The following is a 27,046-nucleotide window of genomic DNA, read 5'->3' on the forward strand; positions in this document are numbered from 1 at the left end:
CATGACAAGTGCTAATATTGGAGAAATTCAGCCAATATAAGATTTAATGACAAGTAATATTATTTAAAAATATACTCAATGTAACAGTGATACACACAATAGGCAGTGTGAAGGCAATATGAAATGTACGTTTGATTTAGTGGTGCATTCTAGGGCTGTTAGGCACCAAGTTTACGATTGACAAATGTTGCACTAGTTTTTACGACATGTTCTATGTGTCAGCCCAAGCTAGGCTTGTTTTAGTGGCAGTTTGCCCAATTCTTCGTTCAAACCGTGGCTGATGTTCAGCTTATCAAATGAGTCAGTGTACGAGAATAAAAGCAAAACAGATTAAAGTGAGCTAAGAAGTCAAGAGTCTAATTTTACCTCATCTTATATGAACAGTAATACTTGAATATTTTCATAACATTAACTACCCAGGATAAAGACAGTAGCCCTTTTCACACATACAGACCTTTCCGGAAATTACTGGCAATTATCCGGAAACGTCTGTATGTGTGAACAGGCCCTTATTGAAAATACTGGTAAATTCCTTCCGACAATTTTCCTTAAAGAGAAGTTGTAACATTACCGGTAATTTGCCGGAATGCTGCGCTGTGTGAGCGCAGGAGGAAGATCGCTGTAAATAGTGTGCTCACGTCAGCACGTTCTAGATGTGAAATGTCTACTTTAGCCAATCAGAACACTCAGATGCATTCACGTCCGCTTGGTTTATGAAAACAAAAGACTTGGAATATTTTTCCAGACACATTTAGCTGCTAGTTGTTAGTCAGATAATGTTTTTAGGATTTTTCCTTCTGCCAACTGTGTAAAAAATATGAATATAATGTGTATTATAAACCGCTGTTTGTTTACCTTTAAGCTCTGATGCATGTGCACGTGAAGCAGCTGGTGAGCACCAGCACACACACATATTATGTACATTTCGAAATGCGAAAGTGTCTCTCTATAAGTTTTCATCAAAGTTGTTCACAATACTTATCCAGTTTGTAATGAAGTCAAATGTTTACAAATACAAGTGCAACCTTGTAGAACTCATTTTTGATGTCAGAATTTACCGGTATTTTGGAATGAATGTGTAAAACATCCTTGCCTGTGTGAACAGTGCTTTTTTGAATTTACCAGTAATTTTCTGGATATTTACCGGTCTCACTGTATGAAAGGGGCTAGTGTTTGATAACCAAAACCTTAGCAAGTGCTCCTTTGTTTATACTTTGTAAATCTGCAGTCCTAGTTTTTGGTTTGTTTGAACAAAACAAATATGGTTAATCTCTTCAACACATATGCTAGCTTCTAGTCCTTTTTGGTGAGTTCAAGTGCAGCTTTTTGGCTGAGGTTTGCAGTGTCACAGCCTTTATGTATCACTCTCTACAGCGTCAGACTTGTACTGGTAATAGATATAATTAGCCTTTGACTTGACTATGTTATCAAACAGCTAATAATGTGTTGCTAATGTTACACAGTGTTCCCCTTTGCCATCTCAGACAGCTACCTTCTAGAAATTAACATCCTTAAGTAGAAAAGCTTATACTATCAAGAGAGTGAGATTTATGAACAGCCTTGATTTCAAATGGATTGGTTATGTTTGTGATGGTAGGAAACAGCAGTTTCAAATCATGCTTTTAAGAAGGAATTTTGTCCTTAAGCATATCATTAAATTGTATAATGTATGTTTAAAATGACATTAAAAACACCAGATAGACATAAAGCAATGACTCATCTACATTATTTAATTTAGTTTTAATTATATTGTAATTTTTGTTTTTGATCTCTTAGCCACTGTAAACACTGAACAAATTTTTAACATATCAACTTTATATTTCATGTCACCTGATTATTATTTCTGAATTAAGCTGAGAGGTTTATAATATGCTCTGATCAGATTGCTCCTGCAGCCCTGGCTATATTTGCGGGTCTCATATTCAAGTCAGTCTTGGATTATGAAGATTCTTTTTGCCTGTATGAACTTCTGTTGTAAATGAGAATTGTCGGCATGGAACATTGACTAAAGCCTTTTGTTCATGTTTGCAGTGAGCGCGCAGACTCAACAATGTCTTGTTTGAAATAGGCAGCATTTGTTTTCCCTTGCACATTCTCATTTTCTTTTCTTTTGACTTTCTTTTTCTCACTTTCTAATATGAGAGGAGTCAGTGAGTTGGCACTCAGTTGTGGTTAGCAGGTGTAAGTGAGCTCTGTGTTCCTGGTTTACCTCATTAATGTGGCAGCTGAGAGCTCCATTCTTAATTTATTTTTCTGTGCTAACGCAGACCTCCTCTGTCACCAGCACATCTGAGATTATTGTATTAAGTACTCTTCTCTAAACCATTTTTTAGAATCTGTCTGCTTTGCTGATTCCTGGCAATCGGCTTCAGGATGAGCTGATGCCCTAGTTGCTCAACATGCTCTTGCAAGAAATGGTCTTGAGTCTGTTGACAGTAAGTTTTTGGACAGGCAACTTGATTTCTGATCTGATTGGATATAACTGTACATAATGTAAAACTGTATATGACCAATGTAATGGGAATACATACATAATATAGTTTCATAAAAGAGAATGACATGAAAAAATTAATTTCTAAAATTAAATGAAGACATTTACCCTACATTGGTCTTTACTAGGGATACACCAGAATGAAAATTCAATAGTCAATTTTGCCAATAGCCAAAAATACATGTAACAATGTTGCAAAAATTCAATGTTGGTCACAATGATTAATTTTAATTTTGCCAGAAATCATTACATTATTAAGTGAGGGAGTTTGCTTCATGAAGATATTTTAAAATTTTTTAGCTGTAAATACAATTACCGACCAATTTATTAGGTACATGTTACTAGTTCCGGGTTGAACCCCCTTTTGCCGTCAGAACTACCTTAATCCTTCGTGGCATAGATTTAACAAGGTACTGAAAGTATTCTTCAGAGATGGTCCATATTGACATGATAGCATCACACAGTTACAGATTTGTCAGCTGCACAATCATGATGTAAATCTCCTGTTTCACCATATCCTAAAGGTGCCCTATTGGATTGAGATCTGGTGACTGTGGAGGCTATTTGAGTACAGAAAACTCAATGTCGTGTTCAAATAACCACTCTGAGATGATTTGCGTTTTATAACATGATGCGTTATGCTGCTGGAAGTAGCCATCAGAAGATGGGTACACTGTGATCATAAAGGGATGGACATGGTCAGCAACAATACTCGAGTAGGCTGTGGTGTTGACACGATGCTCAATTGGTACTAATAGGCCCAAAGTGTGCCAAGAAAATATCCCCCACACCAGTACACCACCACCATTAGCCTAAACCAGTGGTCACCAAACTTATTCCTGGAGGGCCGGTGTCCTGCAGATTTTAGCTCCAACCCTAATCAAACACACCTGAACAAGCTAATCAAGCTCTTACTAGGTATACTTGAAACATCCAGGCAGGTGTGTTGAGGCAAGATGGAGCTAAACCCTGCAGGGACACCGGCCCTCCAGGACCAGGATCGGTGACCCCTGGCCTAAACCGTTGATACAAGGCAGGATGGATCCATACTTTCATTTTGTTGACAGCAAATTTTTACTCACCGTCCGAATGTCGCAGCAGAACTCAAGACTTATCAGATGAGGCAACATTTTTTTAATCTTCTATTGTCCAACTTTGGTGAGCCTGTGCAAATTGTAGCTTCTATTTTCTGATTTTAGCTGGCAGGAGTGGCACCCGATGTGGTCTTCTGCCACTGTAGCCCATCCGCTTCAAGGTTCGCTGTGTTGTGTGTTCAAAAAATGCTCTTCTGCACACCTCGGTTGGAACAACTGACACTTAAATCAAAGACACTTAAATCATCTTTCTTCCCCCTTCTGATGCTCAGTTTAAACTAATAGTCTTGACCATGCCTACATGCCTAAATGTATTGAGTTGCTATTGATGTATTGGTCAATTAATTAAATGTGTTAATGAGCAGTTGGAAAGGTGTACCTAATAAAGTGGCCGGTAAGTGTATATCACAACTCAATTTTTGATGCGTAATATGAATTGCTAATCAGTTCATTTAGACAACGTTAAAGGCAAACTTCTTAATAGTAAGATTTTATTTAACCCTTAGATTGTATATGTTCAAATAGTTGTATCTGAGCTAAATATCGCAGTAGCGCCAATCTTTTTGAGTCCTGGGAGAATGTGCAAACTCAACACAGAAATCCCAACTGACCTAGCCGGGACTCAAACCAGCAACCTTCTTGCTGTGAGGCGACAGTGCTAAACACAGAGCTGCCGTGCCGCAAACTACATATGTGGATTTATTAAAATGAATCATGGAAAAAGAATCTGTTGGCAGGCTCTGTAAGTCTGTAAATCAAACACTGATTGTTGATATGCTTAATTATATGATCAGCGTTTTAGCACTGCTGCAGTTCGTATTTTTTTCCCCTTGCATAATGATCTTGCATAAAATTAGGTGAATGAAAATTGATTTTTCAAATTGTAATGATTAGTAATTGTTGACAGTTGAGTGACTGATTCATTGTTAATCTGATTAATGGTTCAATCAACTGCTTTAATGTGAGCAACAGCACTCTCCAACAGAAGAATGCTACTTTTAATCACTTTAAGGCAAATACCTTGTCAAATTAAAATCAAATTTAATTTGATTTATGGTCAACATATTTCATCTGTGGTCTCATTATCTAAAGATTTTTACAGATGCAAAGTCTATCAATAACATAAGAGAGACAGCGCTAGGAACACACACAAAGATTTTCTCAGTATGGATTCTAGCAACATACAGTGACTAAATCAATGTGAAGATGTCTTAAGCCTTACATTGACACAGTTATAAGTCATTCTAATATTCACAAAGTGATCATATATCGAAGATCTATTGGTCTTTCAGTAGTCCATATAATATCTCAATATTGCCATGGGTTTAATAATAAAAAATACCATATTTCCATGGAACCATGTGCATTATTTATGTATTATACTCACAGTTTGTTAGCAATTGTGAATATTGATATCTAGGCCAAATAATAAATATTTTCTTTGAAATAAAAAACAAATTACACCATACAATAAGATCTTTCCCAGTTTAAAAGCTCCTTTGTTATAACCCTGACTGGTGTTTACTCTGTATACAGGCATTGCCATGGTAACAGATGCAGCAATGGGAATTGAGCTATTATTCCTTAGAAGAGAAGAAGGGCTCAATCAATTAGCCACCAAAGAAACATCTGACCTGAGATCACAAATTGCAGTGCCTTTTGCGATGTGTTTTAGTGTGCAAGTCTGGTTCAAAGGTCATGCATTTTTCATTTTAAAGCAGTCGTCCCCAAGAGGGCAGTATTATGCACAGTGTAAACTGCAAAGCGATCAGCTGTCACTGATTACGCAGCGGGTTCCATCCTGATACTTACCATCGAGTGATATGTAAGATTTGATAGTGTTCCTCTATTGTTTTACTCCATGAGCAATCCATCATTTGCAGTGCCAGATATTAGTGGTTGCTCTGAGAAGGTTGTGTGCATTTGCTGAGCATGATCAGGTGACACAGGCAGTGCATATAGATCTAGTATGCTGAGAGATATGGCAGACATACCCATGTGGCTTGAGATAATAATAGCTTTGAAGAAACATAAAGGTGAAAAAATAGCACACTCCCCCCAACTTGGATCAATAAGCCTACATTTATGTGGCAAGCATGCGCACGTGTCGCTGTCATTCTCAACTTTCCTTTTTCTCCACCAGCCAGTTGGCTGACTCTCAATTTTCTCTGTCAAAGAGCTCAGTATAAACCATCTACCTGCAGTGCACTGTGAGATCCAATACACATCTGTTTAAATAAAAAAATAAGCCGAGAGACACGTCCCCCTCGAAAGGTTTGCTGTTTAGAGCAGACGGCTTAACAAGGGTAATCATTAAGCTTTGAGTCTGTTTGTGCTGGGTTTGATTTCCTGCCTGGCTGCCTGTGTAAGCACACACACTTTCTGTTCCATCAATATCATTCCACACACTTCATCATATCACATTTATGGAGATGGGTGTATGTTGTATTAGCAACATATTGTTTGATGGTGAAAGATGGTTTTGATTTGCATCGATTGCAGTTCCTTTATTCACATAAATGTATATACAATCCGAATATCCGTTTAAAAATCATATCTGTTTTTAACCAAAAGTCATTCCACACATATCAGTCTTGGATTATTATAGTTTGTGAGATTTCTGTTTTCCAATCATTTTCCCCATAATTGCTGGTGTATAAATAGCTGTTCTATACTGATATGCCTCAGAAACACAGAGCAATACTGTGATGGCACCATTGTTATGATGCCTGTATGATAGATTTACTTAGCAATGCAGTGTTGATAGGTTGTTCACACAATATTTATTTATTTATTTTTTTGTCTCCTCTCTTTGGCAAAGACATTTCAAAGTTAGTGAGGGAACTGGTAGGATCTGAAAATATCAAAATGTTTGTTTTTTTCTAATCTTAAAGACACAGTATGTAACTTTTCACCACAAGAGAGTATGTTTTTTTTTTTTTACAACAAACAATTTTACACTTTGATGATACTGTAACCGAGTGTGTAATCATGAAAGTTTGTGGTCTTTATTACATCCTCCAGGACTCAGAAATTGTTTTTATGGATGATCTAAAGCAGTGGTTCCTAACCTTTTTTTTGCCTAAGGCCCCCTTTTCCCCTGGAAAATATTCTAAGGCCCCCTTCCACATTTAATAATATTATCGCTTGTATACGTTTGCAGTAATGATGATGCTTTTTTCAAACAAATAGTATGTTTATTACTATATCTAGATATTCTTGTGAACAAATAATAGCCTAATGTAAAATATAAAAGCAAAACATTAGTAGGCCATTTGTGACTGAAAAAAGCAAGCCTTTAAATTGGCCTGCAAATGGGTTGCGGATCCATTCTTTAGCAGCTCAAGGGTCGTTCACTAGGCATTTTCCCCATTAGCAAAGAAACTTTCCAAAGTCTGTCTCTTACTCATCTTGCTGCTTGTGGGGTAAATTCGGGCGCTCAAGTGACCAAGATGTAGCCAAGAGAATACGATCATTTTTCAAAATAAAGGACTTTTCAAAATAAAAGATCGTTCAGACTCAGATAATGAATCAAACGGAAATCCACAGACCGGCGGTTGAAGACCACTGAGCTAGGGGATAAAATGAACTAAGGCAACATGATCATTCTACTAATTATTTACTGCTAAAAAAAATTTTTTTAATATGTACACGACCCCCCACAAAGACCCCCCAGTTGGAAACCGCTAAGTTAAAGTATTCAACACTTTTTAACATGGTAGAGTAGTGAAGCAGAGTAAGCCTAAAAGCTGATAAAATGTAAAGAGAAAGCTGAAACAATTGCTTATGAGAGACAAGCGCGAATGAGCCTGAGACAAGCATGAGTGAGCCTAAAAGCAGCTAAACTTTTATTATACCACTGTCTACCACTTTAGGCTCTTTCAGTCGTGAACACGTTGAGTAGATTTGTTTTATTATACAATTTAATATACACGGTGGGCCATTTAAATGGATAAATCTTAATCAAACTTATTGGGAATTTCACAATTACAACTTGGTTTTAACGTAACTTTATTCTTTCATGAGTTATTTAAAAGCTCCCTTACATACTAATGTGCCACAAACAGGACAATAATATCACCAACCATTCCCATTTTGTTAAGGTGTATCCATATAAATGGCCCACCCTGTTTATTATACATACTGTGCTGTTTAATAAACACACAACACATTAAAGGTGCTGTATATAATTTTTTGACTCGACTAAAGCATAAAAACCAGCTATGCAGTGGCTCAGTAGGTAGTGCTGTTGCCTCACAGCAAAAAGGTTGCTGGTTCGAGCCTCGGCTGGGTCAATTGGTGTTTCTGTGTGGATTTTGCATGTTCTCCCTGCATTCGCATGGGTTTCCTCTGGGTCCTCCAGTTTTCCCCACAGTCCAAAGACATGCGGTACAGGTGAATTGGTTAGGCTAAATTCTCTGTATTGTATGAGTGTGACTGAGTGTGTGTGACTGAGATGGGTTGGACAGTAACAGTTTCCAAAATAAGACACGGATTTAGAGTTCCTTACTAGAATAGTTATATATTTTTCTGATTTATGTACTTACATTATTTCAAATGCTTCATAGCATGTTCAAATTTAATTTCTATAATACCAAACAGGAAAATCAGAGTGTATGGCATTATTAGCATGGTGGCACAAGACATGGTCCTTGACACTTGACAAATTTGAACATTCTTAGAAACATTTGAAATAATGTAAGTACATAAATCAGAAAAATATATAACTATTCTAGTGGTTTCTGGATGCTTTAATGACAAAATCCTACATATTGTCCCTAAATAATGAGCATGTCATGGTATTTTGAACCATTTTTGTGAACTGGTTGTTCTGGTATGTAATCGACACTTCAATTGAATCAATCCTTAATGAACAATCCCAAATTTTTCATTACAGTTGTAAAAAAAAAAGACAGTTCTCGTTGACGTCAAAATATGAAAACCACAAGTTTATTGAAGACATAAAAGGATCATAAACACTATATAACATGGTGAGAGTATACACGAAAATCGAAACCTGACCTGTATCTGTGTGCGAGTTCAGAAGCTGAGTGGATGTCATTAATGGCCAACAGCTTATTCTATTGCTGAGAGGCTTTTGCTAATGTAAACTGTCAGATAGAACATATTGCTGCCTGAAGCGCACATGTACAACGGAAAAATGAACCGTCACAGCATGAGATCGGTATTAGTTGGAGTGTGAAAAAAAATGGGAAGAGAATGAGGTCAAGAGGGAGAGAAACAAAGAGAGGGAGAGGCAGAAACTGATATGGCACAAAGAGAGTGATTTTGGTATTCCATGCATTGAACCTGAGTGCTCTGAAGTGTGTAGAGTGAGTGATGCGGAAGTTCATTCAACCTGCGGTAAGTCCACCCCCTCTTCCTTTTCCCTGTTTGTGGACTGAGGCAGTGATGAGTGTTCCTCGTGAAGGGCATGACCTTCATGACAATTCAAACCATTTTTATTCTAATGCCTCCATAAGGCGGTGCAAAAAATCATTAACAGAGCACCTGAAGTCAATTCAACAAAAGCACAAAATAGCTAATAAAAAAAATACCTATGTTTAAATCCCATTACTAGCAATAATGTTGTTGTATATTGGTTTGTCATCAAGCTGAGCTCATGCTGTGTTTATTACAGTGGCTTTTTGGGTCTCTTTGGCCCAGCACTCCACCCCCAATCCCCCCTCCCAGACCGAGCATCTGGACCAGGGGAGGGCCAGGCAGCTGCTCCGGGCTTACTGTTCATTTGCATACAGTTTCTTTGGGAATGCCCTTGACTGACTCCTCTAGGGGACGTGGGCTGCATCTACATTACCGAGAGAGGGAAAGAGAGCAAGGAATAGCAGCTTTAGGAGGCATTCACACAAGATGTGTTCTTTGGTTCAAAACAGTTAGAGAGCATGAATTGCCTTTATAGGCAAACATAAATATGCTTGTCCTGCAGTCATATTCAGATCCTTATCACTGTTGTTAGACATTTGCTTTATTTACAGCACTGCAACCTGGACAGCAAATATTGTAACTATTTTAATTGTGTTTTAAATGTCTTTAAGTCAGAATTACAGCATTAGCCCCCCTAAATTATTAGCCCTCCCTGTTTATCTTTTCCCACAATTTCTGTTTAACGGAGAGAACATTTTTTCAACACAATTCTAAACATAATAGTTTTAATAACTCATCTCTAATAATTGATTTATTTTATCTTTTGCCATGATGGTAAATAATATTTGACTAGATATTTTTCAAGACACTCATATTCAGCTTACAGTGACATTTAAAGGCTTAACTAGGTAAATTAGGTCAACTAAGCAAGTTAGGGTAATTAGGCAAATCATTGTATATCCATGGTTTGTTCTGGAGACAATCTGAAAAATATAGCTTAAAGGGGCTTATATTTTTTTTTTTACCTTAAAATGGTTTTTAAAAAATTAAAACTGCTTTCGTTCTAGCTGAAATAAAACAACTAAGACTTTCTACAGAAAAAAAATATTACCAAACGTACTATAAACATTTCCTTGCTCTGTTAAAGATCACTTGGCAAATATTTAAAAAAGAAAACAAATCAAAGGGGGGCTAATATATCTGACTTCATATATATATATATATATATATATATATATATTAGGGTTGGGCATCTAAGCTATAATGCCGATCCGATACGCATCTCGATACAAAGAATACGATCTGATATATTAGCGATACATTTGTGACATATTGCGATGCAACACGATACGATTCACACCCATATCACGATACGATGCGATAATTCAGCACTAACTAATTAAATCAAGTTTATGAGATTATGTGAAAGAGGATGCTGTGCCATTGAATGAGTTTGATTATTTATAAACCAAGCAAAACCAAGACTTTTTTTACAAACTGGCTCTTCTCTCAGAGCCAGAGTGTCAGTTTACAGTAGAGGGCCATTTTAGAACATATAGCACATATTATTTATATATATACATATTATTTATTTATATATATATTATATATTAAATATATATATATATATATATATATATATATATATTTGCACTCTTTCAACATAAATAAATTTAGCATTGCACAACAAGAATTGTGATTTAACTTTTCAACTATGAAAACAAGTTTTACAAAGATATATTTTGCCACTGATTATTCAAAACTTAAGGTCGTGAACTAGCAGTGTTATGCTGCGTTGAAACATCACTGTCACTGTAAACAACAGGCTAATAAAAATATAACAAACCAGCAATCTTCTTGCTGTGAGGTGGTCAAACTACCCACTGTGCCACCGTGACACCCAATTATTTTTATCATTATTATTATTAATATTATTATTATTATAATTAAATAAAAATTAACAGGAGGAGGTGTTTAAAACCTTCGTTCTCCGTGACACTAGGCTGAATATCTTTGCAGATGAACAATGCAATAGCATTCGTTATTGGCGTAGAGCGAGCAGAACTGTTGCGCATGGAAAAAAAACTTGCAATGCTTTTCTCACCACTTTTGGAGCTGGTTGAAGCAGTGCGAAAGCCGGGGATGCAGAAACACTGGAAGATGCTTTCACAACAACACCGAGGCGCCGCTTCAAGTGAGATATCAGATTAGTCGTACTGCCCGCGTATTTTACAGATGCGCGGCACATTTTGCAAATTGCATCTGTCCTGTCATGTCGTCCATCCTTAAATCCATAATGTTGCTTGCCATACTTTAGATTTAAAACTCAGTGGGGAATAAAATGTTTGTTTTGCTTCTCGCGCTTTCTGAGGGCGCACCACTAGCTTCATCCGCACACCTGATACACTGAGTTGTAGTGTGTGCACATCCGCAAATCCGTTGCTAAGGCTTACTTTATGTAGGTCGATTAAATTATGCGCCAAAAACAGGTTGACAACACTTGTTAATAAATAAAAAATACATTCTATATCAAAAATATAAGCTGTATCTCGGAAAAATCGATACATCTCGCAAAAACCGATGCATCTCGATTTGCTTCCAAAATTTCATTCATCCTCTGCTGCTCAACCGATGCACTCGCATCGTGCACGCGCATGACCGCGTATCGATACATATCGGTTAATCTTCCCATCCCTAATATATATATATGCAGTGGGTAGCACGTTCGCCTTACAGCAAGAAGGTCGCTGGGTTGCTGGTTCGATCCTCGGCTCAGTTGGCGTTTTTGTGTGGAGTTTGCAAGTTCTTCCTGCGTTCGCGTGGGTTTCCTCCGGGTACTCCGGTTTTCCCCAAGCTAAATTGTCCATAGTGTATGAGTGTGTGTGTGTGAATGTGTGTGTGGATGTCTCAGAGATGGGTTGCGGCTGGAAGGGCATCCGCTGCGTAAAAAACTTGCTGGATAAGTTGGCGGTTCATTCCGCTGTGGTGACCCCGAATTAATAAAGGGACTAAGCTGACAAGAAAATGAATGAATATATATATATATATATATATATATATATATATATATATATATATATATATATATATATATATATATATATATATACTATTAGAGTTTAGATGAAAAACCCTTTATATAATGTTATTAAGGTTATTAGCTGATATATAAAATTTGTATATCTTTATATATAATAAAGTAGATTTTCTTTTTGCGTCAAAACCAGCTAATTCCACTTGAGCTTTTTCCACAAAAACTTCTTAATCCACCTATTGGGACAAGACAGTGTATTTAGTTAAAAATCACTAAGGATGCAAATAGAAGTTATTTTACCAAACATGAACACATTACACACACCACCTAAAATTGAAAACGCATAAATCTGTCAAGTAAGTTGCTGCTCATTCTGCTGTGGTGACCCCTGATAAATCAGGAACTAAGCCAAAGGAAAATAAATGACTGAAATCTGTCAATTGAGTCAATAACATTAAAATTTACATTAATTAAATCTTAACAATTTATTGTCATGGCAAGGCAGTGGCGCAGCAGGTAGTGCTGTCACCTCACAGCAAGAAGGTTGCTGGGTCGCTGGTTCAAACCTCGGCCCAGTTGGTGTTTCTGTGTGGAGTTTGCATGTTCTCCCTGCCTTTGTGTGGGTTTCCTCCGGGTGCTCCGGTTTCCCCCACAGTCCAAAGACATGCGGTACAGGTAAATTGGGTAGGCTAAATTGTCCGTAGTGTATGAGCGTGTGTGTGAATGTGTGTGTGGATGTATCCCAGGGATGGGTTGCGGCAAGAAGGGCATCCGCGGCGTAAAAACTTGCTGGATAAGTTGCCGGTTCATTCCGCTATGGCGACCCCGGATTAATAAAGTGACTTAGATTAAATGCAAGTAGAACCGTGTAAACATTGTAAACTAAGTTTGTTAGATTCAAATAATGTAGCTAATGTAAAATGTACAGTGCAAAACATTGTGATAAAAACATTTTGAAGTGTATAAACATTAAAATGAAGTGAATAAAAAAACATAATGCCCTTGCCCACAGCTATCATAACATGCTATGTGTAGAATGCAAATACTATAAAAAATGATCAATTCAAATATCTTGGTGTACTGCAAGTAGAACAGAGCAAAACATTGAGAAACATTATTATCTGGGCAATGTCCATATATATATAAACGCTTATCAGACAGAGTATAAAGTAATACAAATAACATATATTTTTATACATTATATTTATCTTTTAAAAAATAGCTTACATTAGTAAATAAAACACACAGTAGGCTACTTTGCAAAAAATGGATGTCTCTCAGACACTTTTAGAAGTTGTCATTTATTCATCTTCTCCATACTCAAGGTCTTGATTGTAACATCTCTTTTTCATCTTCTCTGTTTATATCATGTTACAGCATCTTGTTTACCTTCACCTTTTATGAAATGGAGTTGCTGTTTACTGTATAGTAAATCAGATTCAAAGTAGCGTCGATGCACAAAACAACATTATGAATGCTTGCTACTCTTCCGACTGTATAATATGTTTTTTTCTTATAATGTAGAGAGTTTTGAGGTAAGGGATGTTTCATTTGCCATTCAGTGACAGTCGGACAATCTCATGCAGTACATCAAACCTTATATTCAAAAAATATTGGAAAATTTAAACCTGAATCCTAATAAAAGCTAGCTTAACAGCGTGATGCTACATTGGAAACATTATTCGATTGGCTCTTTCTGATTGGTTCTTGGGACATAGAGGCTTTTGCCAACAAACTGATATTTCTGAATGGGCTGACGCTGAGATTTACAAGATTTGGAGCAAAAATATTTGTTGAACATGTTACTGCGTGCCTAAAGCATTCGCTTAATGCCATTACCTCATTTTTGGCGGAAGTGGCGTTTAGCGGATTTTTGCATCTGAACTCTTCATATATATAGTCAAGTGTTTAACGCCAGTAAAGCAACCCACCATTCCTTTGTTACTAGTTTAAAATTTACTTTATTTCTTGTGAGCTGTTTTGTGTAGTAAATCAAAACCCGTATTCTGTAAAAATCAGTGGTTATAATTTGCAGTTAATTTTCAGTTCAATTCCTGAAGCTAATTTAATTTTTTCCTCTTCCCAACATGACACGTTGCTCATATTTTGATGATTTAATCAAACTAATAAAGCAGATATTGTGTAAATGTCCTCCCTAAACACCACTTATCAACAGTGTATGGATGAAATGCACACACATTGTACGTCATGGTTGTAACCCTATCCAAACAGATCTGTGATGCAGTTTTGGGTCATGTCCCACTGGTTGAGAAGCTCTCCTGCATGCTGTGTGTACTGAACAGTATACAGTTAATTACAAGCTGGTGCTGCATTCCAAATACAGCTTGGGTTATGCTCATCTCTTTCTGGGAAGACAAAAGGATAGGAAGAGCATGTTTGTTGAGTAAAGAAACAAAATGTATGTACAAGAGAGTGTATGTGTCACAGCGAATGAGTGAGTGCCTAGAGAGAGAGAAAGAGAGAGAGGGAGAGTGCGCATGTGTGACGGGAGAGAATGACAGCGTGTGTGAAAGAAAGATAGGAAAAGGGAGGGTGTTGGGGGTAGGTGGGCGGGAAGACGAGTAGGAAGGCTGAGAGAGAGAGAGAGAGATTCAGCGCTGCGTGTCAGAGCCGTGTGTAAGAGAGAGAGAGAAGCGCGTGTGCACAGGGCATCCGTATTTCTACAGGACAAACGGAGGTGTTTTCACTCAATTCTATTTCAGCCTCCACCTCTTCTGCCTCCCGCCATCAAGCGTTGAATAAAAAACCCAGGAGTGACTACAGTTCGCCAGGTAGGGACATTTAACAGTACTGAGAACAGTGTTTCTCTTTGTGTGTCTTCCAGTGTGTGTTAGTTAACTATAACCTCAGTAACTTCAGAGACGCTGCTGTTAGTTTCAAAGACTTGGAGTGAATTAGATAACGATAACTGACTGTGTTTATGTTCTATACTACGTGCCTGTGTGCATGCATATGTGTTTGGTTATATGCACAGCCTTTGTATTCAATTACCGAGTGAAAACAGTCCATAATAGCACTCAGCAGAGCGTGAGACACATTGCTTCCTACCTCCAGTGCCTCGTGACGGCTGATTCCTGGAGGAATAACTTCCTGCTGTCTGCTGCCGCGCTCACTACTTCTGACATCGGCGATGAGGAGGTCATCTCCAAACTGTTTTCTCCCTGCCCAGCCGTTTTCTGTGAAAGCTGTCAGTTTTTGAGCTGCTCGAGGGTCTTTCTAGACATGAGTGTTGTTTACAAAGCGCATCTGAGAGGATGCTTTGTCTAAAAAGCGTAGATATGGAATGGCAGGGAAACAGCTTTTGTCTGACATTATTGTGGTGTAATTGTGGATGGGTTTGTGATTATACCCTACACACCCCTTCCCCCACATGCCCAAACATAGCTTTCATCACATACCACCTTTTTTTTCCCAGCAGCCCTTGACGTATGGAGTGATCAAACCTCAAGGCACTATCACCTTCCGTACAACCGTTAATCCCCGCCTTTCACACTCTCAGTGATGTCAAACCCTACCTAATTGACAGATCTCTTCCGGTTTCACCATTTTCAGTCCCTCTGTGTTTAAGTTAAAGCTCCGTTCCTCCATTAGCTCATGATCTGAAGAAGGAACAAAGGGGCTGCTGGATTGCGGTTAACATGCACAGTTGTTCCCTCATTTCAAAACATGAAAGAGGGGAAGAGTGGCTTATTGCGGAGCTTCAAACAACTTCTCTCCATTTGGTTCCATTCTCCTGCCTGGCATAATCCTCAAAAGCCACTGCATGCCATCCACCCTTTTTTTTAAATGGATCTTTTCTTAATCAAAGCAAACTGCACTCAAGTTCCTTTTTTCCCCTGGAATGTTTTTTTTAATATCAGTTTATTTTACGTTTTGTGCTTTTAAATGTTAATTTGTATTTTTAAGATTGTGCTCCAGACGTTGATTTTGTTTTGGCTCTTGGCACCAGTACGGTTGACCACCTTGGCCTGAGTTTAAACAGCCACTCTTGTTTGGTTCAGTACCATGGAGACTGGTTTGAATTGAGTCCATTGTCAATGAGTGCAAAAATAAACAGAGTGTGTGTGTGTGTGTGTGTGTGTGTGTGTGTGTGTGTGTGTGTGTGTGTGTGTGTGTGTGTGTGTGTGTGTGTGTGTGTGTGTGTGTGTGTGTGTGTGTGTGTATCCAGCTGTGGCGCCAGATCTCACACTGCATCAATAGTTAATGAGTGAAGCTGGCAAGAGCTCTATTGATATGTCTGTTTTTGTTTTACTAGCGGCTGCGTAATTTATATGAGCTTTATATTTGACAGAAAGTGAAGCGTGACTGCAACAGGGTCATAAACCCAGCATATACATGGAGGGGTGGTACAGAATTCTGCTTAAGAATCGAGCTGTGTGAGTCTGTCCCTTTAAAGCGCAAATACAGCTTTACATCCTTGATTGAACAAATCAATGTCATGCAGAGAGAAAACCCACATGCTTTTGTGAGAAATAAATACCAAACTGAAACTAAGCTCAGCATGTGAGAGGTTGCTTGTTAGTGTACATATGCATTGCACTGACAAGTGTGAGTCTGTATGAGTGTTTCCCCCCTTTTTTGGACTGTATTTGAGCTTCTTGGGCTGTCAGCGCTTCACTTGCTGTTAGCGGGATGTTTTTTTTTTTTCTCCTTCCACTCCTCACGAGCTCACGAACTGCGCCTTTTGATTGGCCATCTCTCTCACACTCCACGGGAAGAAATGACAGAGTGGAATTAAGGTCACATGATGTGGGATTCGGCACTCGCTATCTCCCTGTTTTTAATCTCCCTTATAGACTCTCTCACTTGCTGCGGATTTGGATTATCTAACGGATTTATCCTGCTGTCAAAAATTAGCTATATGATTGTCTGCTTAGTGTATACGCTTACCAAGCAGCTGATTCAAGCCATAAATCCTAATAAAAATAAATAAATAGAGAGGAGGGAAAAGGCATATCTGCAGATGGCCATATTGAAGCACAGTGCTGTGTCTAGTTTTAGCTGTGTGTACACTGCACCGCCCTGGCAGAGATGTATGATTGGTACAGAAATAATTAATAACGTTATAACTGTAGTATTCCTGTTGGAATTATGCTTAAATAATTTAGAACTAATCCAAAATTATCCAGATAAAATTGCACATGCAATAAAAAATGTAAAATCTCAAAGGTTGCATTTTTTTCTTATCTTAATGCAGTATTTGTGATAAACTATTTAAAAAAAAATAGATCAGACAAAAAATACCCTCTTATGTCCTTGTGAGACTGCTGACAGCTCTGAGCAAACAAGCATCATAGCCGCAATCAGAGTGTGCTTTTCCACACTGTTAAACATCACATACTGCTTTCAGCACCTCTTGCTTTTGGACAGCGCCACCTGCCTCAGCACTTTCAGCACCGGACAGTGACACACTTTGAGGCTTTAACTGAATGGACTGCTTTTAGAACTGCCATTTTAAGGACAGCGACAATAGTTGTGTCTGCTGTGCCACTTCACTTTTCATTTACCTTTTCCTCACTTCCTTTGCAGGGACAAAAATTAATGATGACTTACAGGAGAACTGTCATTCAAAATGCGGGTCCAAATGTGCTCTGTAACCCTTTGCAAATTTTCCCTGAGTTATTTTCTTTATTGATCAAACACTCAAAGCAGAGTAGCAGCTACTTAACAACTACTCAGAACATAGTAACCATATAGAACCAAATGCAGTTAAACCAACTGCATTTTTTAATAGTTTGCATTTAATATAAGATGTTTCTTTAATTTTGAATTAAAAAAAATATTTATCATAGCTGCAATTAAATGATTCAACATGATCATCAGGCGCCTCACAGCAAGAAGGTCACTGGTTCGAGCCCTGACTGAGGTCAGTTGGCGTTTCTGTGTAGAGTTTGTAGGGTTTTGCAGGGTTTCCTCCAGGTGCTCTGGTTTTCCCCACAAGCCCAAAAACATGTGGTATAGGTGAATTGGGTAAGCTAAAAAGACCGTAGTGTATATGCGTAAATGAGTGTGTATGGATGTTTCCCAGTGATGGGTTGCAGCTGAAGGGTCATCTGCTGCGTAAAACATATGCTGGATAAGTTGGCGGTTCATTCCAGTGTGGCGACCTCTGATGAATAAAGGGACTAAGCCAAAAAAAATGAATGAATGAATAAATGAATGACCATCAGGATAACTTTATATTTTTTGGTAGCATGCTGCATGAACTCAGATAAATAAGTTATGCTGTTATTTTTCCTTTTTATTACTTTGCTATTGTAAACTATGGGTCCTTCTAACATTACATAACACTGTGACGACTAGTGTTGACTCATGCAGCCACTCTATAGGCTGCTTTTAGAGCAGATCGAAATTCGCTGTGACTCCCATGTAGTGCGTATGTGTTTTGCATGTTAGCTATATCGCATTGGTCACGCATATGTGTGGGACATGCTTAATAATGAAGTGCTGAAAATGCTTGTATGCACAGATAAAAGCTAAAATGGTTGCTTTTAAGCCAGCACGGTGTATTTCACAGTTGGAATCAATGTAATTAATCCAGCCTTGGCCACGGTGAATGTGATGTATTACTCATCAGGCTTCTGACAGTTCACCCTATTGATTTTAATACCTAATTTTTTTTGTACATCGTGAATATGACTTGAAAGCCGACCAATAACGTAGACCAGTGATTCAGATTTATTGTGCAGTTAAAATTCTCACTGATTCACAGATGAAAGGTGCAGTAATTTAATGCATGTTGAGCTTCAATCACTTGATCATTTAATGTTGTCAAGCTTGGCTCGTATTTTTCAGAATCGCTTGATTTGATCCATTCAATGTACATAAAGATCTTTGATATGAGAAATGGAGGCAAGCTGACCTTGAATGTGTCCAGCTGGACTTAAAATACATGTTTCCGTCTTAAGAGAATTGCTGCTAAAAGTGGCAGTGCTGAACTGAAGCAGTAACTATAAGATGTGAAGACGCACGTCCACAGTCTCCCACACGTGCAGCCAACACATGCATTCGCACGCAAACAGAACGTCTCCTCTCAGTCTGCGAGTCAACGCACCCCGCTGATGTCTCGTGACGATAATCACAGGTCAAAAGCTGTTTGCTTGTAGATGGATAGCAGGACAATAATCCGGTCGCTCTCTAAAGCCAACCCTTGTAAGCCCGTCACCTAATTGAGACAGCATGGTGTTGCGGACCGTGGTCATTTGCATGTGTACATTAGCATAATTGAATAGGCATGAGTTAAGTGTGTTTCAGCAGGCTGCTAATAACATGGCCCCCGCACCGCCAGATGAATTTGTTCCTCTTTTTTCCTCCTCCATAGCACCAGTATTCATTTTGTCAACAGAAATAAGGGTGAAAACTATTCATTTGCTGTAGCTAGAACTTTGTCAGGTCCTCTAACTGAAAACTACTCTGATCCACTCATCTAATGAATGATCTGTGCATTATTGTTGATGATATGACTAAAGATTAGACTAAAATTAAGGCAGAGAGAGAAAAATAAAGTTTTGCCATAATCTGATGCATTGCACCTTTCATTCATTAGATCAGGGGTTCCCAAACTGTTCAGCCGAAAAAATAATAAAATAACTCCGAAAATAACAACGACAGTGACTCACAACCCCATTATTCTCTGATGTGGGTATAAATATATAAACCTTGCTCTCAATAGCACACACAAACCAATAGGCCCAGGTCTATTAATCAATCAGTTTTGGAGATCACTCTGAGACATGTTCAGTTGTGGCCTGTATTGGTTTTTAATGTACTTGTGTGCAGTAAAGGTGTCAGAAAGTTTAACCTGGTGCCATAAAATCAATGTGCTCCATCTGATGCTATTGCTGTGTCTTTAATATAATGTAATCACCCCAGGGGTCTCAAAAACATTTAAAGGCTGATGGCTTTTTATTTGCATGTTGTTTTTTGATGTTTATTATTAACATGTTAACTCTGGGTGTGTCCCAAATCGCAGACTTATGCACTATTCTACGCCATTTAATAGTATAAATAGTGTTAAGTAGTGCATTTACACTGAAAACTCGAAAAATAAGAAGTCCATTTTAATTACACGGATGAAGCACTCATTCAGCCGGTAAAATGAAGTGTGGAATGTTGGACACTTCACGCACTCAACGACCGCAGCTTTGCATACATAGCAGAAGAGGCGGAGCTATCGGGGGCACATGTTGGATAACTTTATTTATTTTGCATTGTGAAAGCGAAATTCTCCTATGAGAGTGATTATAAAGCCTCCCGATGGAGAATGCGGCAATACTCGCGGCAGGTATTATTCGGTAATTTATTAAATTTTTTTCAATAATTTGGCAAACATCATCGGGAAAACGGGTTGAATTTCCCCTTAGTAAAAGCATTAGTGTTCCATTTTGAGACGACACTACATGCATGTACTATGCTGTTGAGTGTGTAAGTGCATAAGTACATAGTGCATGGGTGCATAGTCTGCCATTTGGGACGCAGCTATTGTCACTATTAACTACTAGTTTGTTCTTCAGTAGGTTATGGATAAAATATGGTCATTCTAATAGTTTAATAAAATTAATTTGAGTTTTGGAAATTGCCAAGCGACCAGGGGATGCAGCCATCCATTTGTTTCTTAGTCTCCCTCAGCAATCTGTTTCCTTCATTTTTTTCACTTCTGTCCTTTTTTGTTGAAAATAAGTTGAAGTTATCTCCCTTGTGAGTGTCTAATATAATACAAACTAAAAATGCTGGCTTGGCATAAACAAATGTTGGGTCAAATATAGTCAAAACTCAACCATTGTTTTAAAAAGTGTATTTCAAATTTAGGCATCATGGTGACGCAGTGGGTAGCACGATCGCCTCACAGCAAGAAGGTTGCTGATTTGAACCTCGGCTGGGTCAGTTTGCGTTTCTGTGTGCATGTTCTTCCTGTGTTCACATGGGTTTCCTCCAGGTGCTCCGGTTTCCCCCACAGTCCAAAGACATGTGCTAGGTGAATTGAAAAAACTAAATTGTCCGTAGTGTTAGTGTGTGAATGACTGTATGGGTGTTTCCCTGTGTTGGGTTGCAGCTGGAAGGGCATTCGCTGCATAAAACATATGCTGGATAAGTTGGCAGTTCATTTTGCTGTGGCAACCCCTGCCTAATAAAGGGACTAAGCTGAAAAGAAAATGAATAAAAGAAAATCCCAACAATGTCCATATTTGACCAAACACTGGGTTACGGCAACCCAGCATGTTTTGGAGTGTTTACTGTCTGCAATCCACCAGATCATTTTAAGCTTACTTAAGAAGCTCTGCAGATCATTACCAATGCAAGATTCAAAGGCAGAAAAAAAGACACTGGATTATATCTGAAACAGTTGGCTTACTTATTTTTCAGCGGCTGCACTTGAGAATGACTCTCCAAAGGTCCAGGTGCATGCTCACTGGGTTTGTTGCACAGGTGGAGCAACCAATGCGTTTAACAGATGAGACCGAAAGCTAAGAACAGCGAAATGTTGGAAGGAGATTATTTATTTATTTTTGCTTTTGCTCCAGCTGTTGTTTTTTGCAACGGAGCGTGTAAACAGGGCACTGATGGATTCTGTGAGCACAAGAAGAACTGCTTGCTCTCTTTACTTCCCGTTCACTGCCAATGAACTGACTTCTATTCACTCTTATTCTAGCTCAAACAGCCACTAATATTTGATATTCTTCTTTTAATTTTGCAGCCAAAAGCATTAGAGATTTTTTCTCATCCTTTAATACTTACAGTCTGCGAGTCTCAAAACCGAATCCTAGATTGCTATTATATTATATTATATTATATTATATTATATTATATTATATTATATTATATTATATTATATTATATTATATTTTATGGGGGTGTCACAGTGGCGCAGTGGGTAGCACGATCTCCTCACAGTAAGAAGGTCGCTGAAGATGGCATTTCTTTGTGGAGTTTGTATGTTCTCCTTGTGTTTGTGTGGGTTTGCTCTAGGTGCTCCGGTTTCCCCCACAGTATAAAGACATGCGCTAGAAGTTAATTTGGTAAGCTTAAAGGCTGGAAGGGCATTTAAATGTGTAAAACACATACTGTATAAGTTGGCAGTTCGTTCTGCTGTCACGACCCCTTTTTAATACAAGGACAAAGCCAAAAAGAAAATTGATGAATATTATTATATTATATTATATTATATTATATTATATTATATTATATTATATTATATTATATTATATTATATTATATTATATTATATTATATTATATTTTATTATATTATATTATATTATATTATAATATATTGTATTGTATTATATTATATTATATTATATTATATTATGTATTGAATTGTATTGTATTATATTATATTATAATATATTGTATTATATTATATTATATTATATTATATTATATTATATTGTATTGTATTGTATTGTATTATATTATATTATATTATATTATATTATATTATATTATATTATATTATATTATATTATATTATATTATATTATATTATATTATATTATATTGGTAAATAACATATCTTAGTTTACTGAAAATGAAAAACTAAAAGGTATGTACAAACAACAGTGTTATTAAAACAATTCCCATTCATGCAGATCTAAAAATGCTGTATTATGCATGCTAGGCCAATAGGTCATGATGTCAATTTATAAATTGCACACACATACAATGATATAGTTTGCCATTGTTTTCGTTGTCCAGTATATACCCGTAGAATAAACACATATTATGAATTTGCATATGTCAAAGTTTCTCTAAATTACCATTTTTCAAATGTAGTGTTGGCATATAAAGTTTTTAAAAACAAACATACACTTTGTAGCCAGGCATGGGACAATAACCGTTTTCAAGGTATACCTTGGTTTAGAAAAGTCAAGGTTTTAAAACTGTAATTTTCTGCTACTGTTCTTATGGTATAAAGAAGTTATTTATTTATTTATTTATTTTTTACGTATTTTGGTCTTTGCTAGATTGGATATGGTTGCGACCGGAAGTTAACAAGAATTATTTATATTATTTATTACATTTGATTGTATTTTATTAACATATAGCCCCAACCCTGAACGCAAACATCATAGTATTGTAAAAACTGTACTTGTACCTGGTATTATTTATGCTATTTATTAAATTACCCAATAATAAACAAACCCAACTGTCCCAGTACTGTAACGTCTCAAAGTATCTCCAGCAGAAAAAATATCAAAAGATGCTATTTTAAATTGTAAAAAAATCTGTGTTTTTGAAACTAATGAAGACAGCAGAAGTCAATAATTTATTAAAATTATTCAGCCGGACATGTTTACTGTCCCAAAATATTTTAAATGTTTCTCAAAATAAAATATATTGTGTTTAAAGCGGAAATAAGTTTTAGTTTTTACCCAAACATTAATAAAAGAGTATATTTTAGAGCAGTAATCACAATACCGTGAAACATGATATTTTCATCCAACATATTTTTATCATACATCAGAATCTTATACCGGCCCATGCCTATTTAAAAACCCCTTTTTCAAGCGTATTTCATTTCCCCAAAAACCCATTGTTGGTAAAATCCACTGCAAAAAAATATTATATGCAGTGTATAGTACATGTTTGTGTACGTAACGTTTCTGTTTTAATTACAAAAATTGTGCCATGTAAATACTACCTTTAATTTTGCTAATCTGGTTAAAGAAAAAGTAAAAAAATTCTGAAGTGAAACTGGAAAATACTGAGAGTGCAGTAGATTGCTATATTCAGTATCTAGACATCCAGACATGAAATTCCTATTAATTATACATATTACACATTATACAGTGTAAGTGATAGGAATGCTCTGTTCATATAGTATTTAAAACAGCCTACAGTATGTTCCACTTTATTAGTTTGATTAAAATCAATGTAGTTTATGCAAGCCATATTGCAAAGGTCTCCAGAGTAATTTTGTGCTATATGTTCTTATTTAACACCTGCGCATGTTAATTACATTTTAAAAACTGTGGCTCATGCATGCAAGACATTTTGTCAAGAATAATTATGCATAGTTAAGAGTGTTATGGATTGTTATTCAATATATATGAAACCTTTACATAAGCCGCAACCGTCTGCTGCTGTATGAGGAAGGGAACCTTGTGTATTATTAGTTCAAAGATCACGCTCACACCGAGTCACGTGTTTACTTTTACTAAATCACTTCCTTCTACACTGTCGACTCGTGTTTCCTGACCTCTAAGTATCACTAATGACCTTTCCTATTGTAAGATCTCTAATCTCTGACACCCCCAGTGTCTGGTAGCTTTTATAGCTGTGCATTGACAATAGCTCAGTTGCCGCATGTCAAATAAGCCAAGATCCCCCAGTCACTGTGCCTTAATTAAAGACAAGGGAGTGCTTTCTTAAGAGCCCCATGATGGATTGAAATCTTAAGAGTCATGACTGTATCGATGAGAGGAAAGGAGCCCATCTTATCTCTAAATGTTCTCCTTTTTCTTCCTCTGTTCGCGAGCTCGCTCCTGCTTGCCAGCATTGACATGTTCGCTGGGGAGAAAGATTATGCGGGAGTGGAGAGTAATTACGGCTCTAAGCCAGCCATTTGTGAGGCCTTATCAGTCAAATGATCGCGGTGTGGATCACATTAAAACACAAAGGCCGAGACATGTCCTAAATGCATTTTTTTCATGACCTGTTAGTCAGTCTTATCTTTTGTTAGCAGAACATTTTCTTCCGTATGCCCTCCACCAATTCCCACAAGAAAATGTAGTCATGCTGGCTGTTTGACTTCCAAATATTGCCTACTGTATATGCCAGTGATTTAATTATCATTTATTCATTCACTTTCCTTCAGCATAGTGCCTTTATTCATGAGGGGTCGCCACAATGCAATGAACCACCAAATGATCCAGCATATGTTTTACACAGCGGATGCCCTTCCAGCTGCAACTCGGTTCTGAAAAAACCCATACACACTCACATGCACACACATACACTACAGCCAATTTAGTTTATTCAGTTCACCTATAACACATGTCTTTGGACTGTGGGTGGAAACCGGAGCACACGGTGGAAACCCACGCCAACATGGCGAGAACATGCAAACTCCACACAGAAATGCCAACTGGCCCAGCCGGTACTTGAACCAGCGACATTCTTGCTGCCATCGTGTTGCCCTGTTTTAATTATCAACAAAGTTAAATTGTTTAAAAAGAAAGACTCTTAATTACATTGAATAAAGCATTTTTATTCATAAAGTGACATTATAAAGATTATAAAGCTGGTTCAGATATATGCTATACAAATTTTAGCACACTACAGAAATTCATTATATTATGGATGAGCCATTTTGAAACCCATTATAAAACAAATGAATAAACTGACAACAGTAGGTTATTGTGCGTCACTTTTGTAAGTGTATTTGAAACAGTCATTCACAGAATCAGATAAAATGACTCAAAACATCATATATTGAGATTTAAGATGTTGTTTTTTGCTTGGTGTGTGTCATGGACTAAAATTATCTTAAGTACTTTGATCAATCCAGAAATATGTGACTCTTCCGACATTTATGCAAAACTGCAAAAACATGCCTCTGCATACATTTCATGGCAGTTCCAGATGCTCTAGGTGGTAAAACATCTGTAATGTCTGTCTTTTTACACAAATTATGATTAAAGGGGAAATGATCAACAAATATTTTTGCATCTTTTTACCAAAAAGCTTTGTTAAGACCTCAAAACAATGCTTGCGATGATTTATGAAAGAATACATGTTGTGCATCACAAATTTATTTCCATTCTGACATAGTTTGCCGAGTAGCAAAAACATGTTACAGGTTAAAACAGTATGTTTGTTTTAGCTTTTAGTATCATTGTTTGATTAGGGTTAGGGTAGGAGTTTGGGCCCCATTTTATATTAGGTGGCTTATGTTAGATGTGCTTGCATTATAAAATAAACACAGTGTACTTACTGTGTTCATAATGTATTGCAGAACACTTCTGGTTCTCCTGAAGTGGGATAGAGGTAGAGTTAGGGAAACATTTGGGGGTATTGGTAGGTTTAAAGTGGAAGTAAGTTAATTTTGACCCCCTAGATGTCAAACACAGCGATATTCCAAGATAGCAGCACCCTAGCTCTAAAAGCTCTCGTAATGCCCTTTTCTTCAAAATGCTTACATTAGTCTAGTTTGTTTAATATATTTTTATTAAAGTTGAAACCAATTTGCAAAATAATGTAAACTTGACTGCTTAAGTTTGGGTTACGCTGTAAGAGATGGTCATCTGTGTAATGTAATTACAGAAATTAATTACAGACATAAGTACATGCATTTAATTAATCATAAATATAACAAATAACTGATTTCAGCATATGTCGATATAAGTTTAGACCGCCTAATATAAAATGGGACCATTTTGTGTTGGTTGTACATTAATATAAATCCTGATTAAGCTTTATTTTTTTAGCAGCACTCACTGAACATTTTATTTCTAAACTCCCACGATATGTACATCAAACAGCATTTATTAAATGCTGCTACATTTCACATTTTTCACAGTATTTGGTGCCAGACACTGAATATTTCACATAGAAACTGCTGTGAAATGTGCTGCACCCAACCCTCATTTTGCAACCATTCTTTGCCCATAGGTATGTTTTTTAATGACATTGTGTTGTTTAATACAGTGTAAATCCACATCTGTGTTAGAGAAAAGGCCAAATAGTTTACACTGCCTCATGTAGACACTTTAATATCAAAGTGCAGTAAAATATACCAGGAGCACGGTATTTGAGGTTTTGCAGTAATATAGGCAGTCATGTATTTTCATTGAACCTGGGTTTCTTTTGATGTGTTTGAACAGGTTATGAACTTGTCATTTATGCAGAATCTTAACGTAACAGGCTGGTGCAACTGAAAATTTAAATTCTATCATCACGTACTCCCCCTCATGTCACTCCAAATGATGTAATGTAACACAGGGGTGAGTAAATGACAGAATTGTAATTTTTAAAACTTTCCCTTTAAATTGAATGGCAATCAGACGCTTTTACTCCTCCA

General features: G+C 37.1%; 1 protein-coding gene across 10 annotated transcripts in view; it reads left to right on the forward strand.

The window, feature by feature from the left end:
• syt1a (synaptotagmin Ia) overlaps positions 1 to 27,046 on the forward strand; it is a 325,144-nt gene that overhangs the window by 200,752 nt on the left and 97,346 nt on the right. For 2 of the 10 annotated variants that reach the window (XM_087246496.2, XM_087246500.2), the window contains exon 1: positions 14,632 to 14,796. The gene's annotated coding sequence lies outside the window, so the exon portion shown is untranslated. 10 annotated transcript variants of the gene reach the window in all.

Source organism: Danio rerio, chromosome 4 (assembly GCF_052040795.2).
Source record: "Danio rerio strain M-AB ecotype USA chromosome 4, GRCz13ab, whole genome shotgun sequence".
Taxonomy (NCBI): Eukaryota; Metazoa; Chordata; class Actinopteri; order Cypriniformes; family Danionidae; genus Danio; species Danio rerio.